Consider the following 2,777-nt stretch of genomic DNA (forward strand, 5'->3'; position numbering starts at 1 on the left):
TTTGTGCCCAATGGGACGTCCATCTCAAACACGGGATCCCTTATAATTCCACAGGCCAAGCTATTGTTGAACGTGCAAATCGCATACTAAAAACCTTGCTTGACAAACAATTAAAACAAGGGGAGCTGCGTCTCCGAACCTTAGGAGACATTCAGCAACAATTGCATGTCCTTTTGTTTACTTTAAATAATTTAACACTGAATACAGATCAGCAGACCCCCGCGGATTGGCATTTTCATAAGTCTGAGGTACTGGAAAGACCGCGTGTCTATTACCATCAGCTGCCCGATCCGCAATGGTTGGGCCCAGTGCCTCTAATTACTTGGGGTCGGGGATATGCTGCTGTGTCTCTCCCTGCAGGACCGTTGTGGTTTCCGGCCCAGTGTGTGCGACCAGCACTGAAACAGCATGGCGTGGCACCAGGGACTATCGAACCCCATACTGGAGTTTCAGCTGACCTTGGAGGAGAACGCGGTGCCTCCTGGGTCGACAATGGCGGGACGGAGACGGAGGAGACGTAGCGTCCCAAGCCAGCCCGTGACATGGGGAGCAGTGAAAGCATTGGTCGCCGCGGCTCAACGAAGACTGGCAGCAAACCAACAGCCAGAGACTCCTGAGACTCTGTGGCCATTCTCACCCAAATCACTGCTAATTCTGTATTGATTGTGTGCCTTATGTGCCTGCTATTTCCTGTAGGGGTTGACTCGGGAGCGCCTCCTCCGTTACGGGCCTGAATGACATATAACCTATGGGAAAGATTGGCTTCAATAGCAAATGTTACCCACTTTTGTTTATTTGATTTTGTAGCAGCTGAAGAATTGTTAGGTACATGCCTTATTCCAGTATGTCATCACCCTGAGGAAATAGGGAATGAGACGATGCTCGCTGCTTACGTGAACCTCTCTTCCCAGTACTCTAGCATGGCTAATTGGGGGCCCGGCTAATTACACTTTACCTTCTTGGGCTTATTTTTTGCTGTTGCTGTGTGCAATGTATTTCCTTTTTGTTAAGGCTTTGTTGAGAACTGCCCTGGCAGGCTCCACGAGTTATGACCTTGTCTGTCCGGGAGTTAATGGCTTACAAAAGCAAATTGATGGCTACCATGAGATGGCCGAGCACAAATAAACAAAAAAGGAGGGGATGTAGGATTCATGCAGGGTTCATGCACTTGGCAACATTCAGCTCCCCCCACCCCGAGCGTTGTGTAGGAGCAGTGCACACACAGCTCCTCTAAAGGGCATGAACCTTGGAAACTTGCCCGGATGACATGAACCGTGGGAAGCCTCCTAGGACTGGGCTCAAGGCCCAAGAGCAAGGAATGCGGTAGATAGAAACTGATAAATAAGAATATTAAACAAAGCCAGTGTATTCCTTTTATCTGTTGGAGTATGTAATGCGCAGGAGGAGGGAGAGAAATAAAAGAGAGGGTTGAAAGCTGACAGGCAGACCAGCCCGTTGGCAGACGAGCCTGCTTGCTTGCTTAAAGCCTTGTTCTGTCTTGTATTTGGACCGCAACAGGTCCTCAAACTTTTGTACCGGTGACCCCTTTAACATAGCAAGCCTCTGAGTGTGACCCGCCTAATAAATTAAAAACACTTTTTTATATATTTTACACCATTATAAATGCTGGAGGCAAAGCGGGGTTTGGGGTGGAGGCTGACAGCTCATGACCCCCCCATGTAATAACCTTGTGACCCCTGGTTTGAGAACCCCTGGGTTAGCCCCTAAAAATGCCTGAGATCAGCACCAAATGCTGATACCAGATGGCAAGTCTGTGCATCCAGCTAGCGGGGCAGTGACTGTCTCCTATTGTGTGTATGTACAGTGCCTAGCACAAAGGGCCCTGGTCCTCTTTGTCTATGGATGCTACTCTAATAAAATGACAGTGATCTTACCAAGTGACATGGAATTTTTGATGACTCAACTAGTCAGAGCCTCTGTATTTCATCTGTTTTGAAATATGACTTTTCCAGCAGTCCAGGACCCACTCCACCCTATCACCATGCTGGGGCATTATGGAAGAGTTACCAAGACTACCCCCTACAGCCCCTAGCTGTTTCTTGGTAGTCTCCTTCCCAAGTGCTGGCCTGGCATACTTGGCACCAGCGCAATGTGGCAAGCTTGGAGCTATGATTAGACAGGGAATGTGTAAATGATTTAACTCCCATTGCAGCAATTGGCAATTTGCCATTGACTTCAGTGGAGACAGGGTTTCACCCGTGTCATTTTTCCCAAGAAGTCTGCTTGAGGTATGAGGCACGTGGAGATTCTCAGACACCAGTTCAGCGGCAGAGGGTGTCCAAGGAAGGACTGATTCAGGGCTCCTGACACTAGGTTTGTATTTCAATCCCATCCGTCTGGTGGGGAGCAGATTATCCTCCATCTGCCTACCATGGGAGGCATGTGAACCCCCTGTTTGGGGAGGCAAGCACCCTGCCTCTTCCGCCTGAGGCCCCTCCCCACCCTTGCCCACCAGGAATCCCACACCGCGAGTGGAGCCCTGGCTGAGCAACCCCCAGCCCGCCTCCCCGAGTCCCAGCCTGCCTGCCCGCCTGAGCCCTGGTCCACCTGCCCAAGCTGCCCCCAAGCCCCAGCCCACCTGAGCCACCCTCGGCCCACCGCCCCAAGCCATGACCAGTTGGAGGAACCCCAAGCTGCCCAGAGGACTCTGAGCCCTGCCAGGGCCTGGCCCCCAGATCATGGTGGGGAGCATTAGCAGAGGTTTGGGGAGGCTAAGCCTTCATTACACTTGCCCCATGCTGCCTACTGTGGGGTTT

Source organism: Lepidochelys kempii, chromosome 8, assembly GCF_965140285.1.
Source record: "Lepidochelys kempii isolate rLepKem1 chromosome 8, rLepKem1.hap1, whole genome shotgun sequence".
NCBI classification, from domain to species: domain Eukaryota; kingdom Metazoa; phylum Chordata; order Testudines; family Cheloniidae; genus Lepidochelys; species Lepidochelys kempii.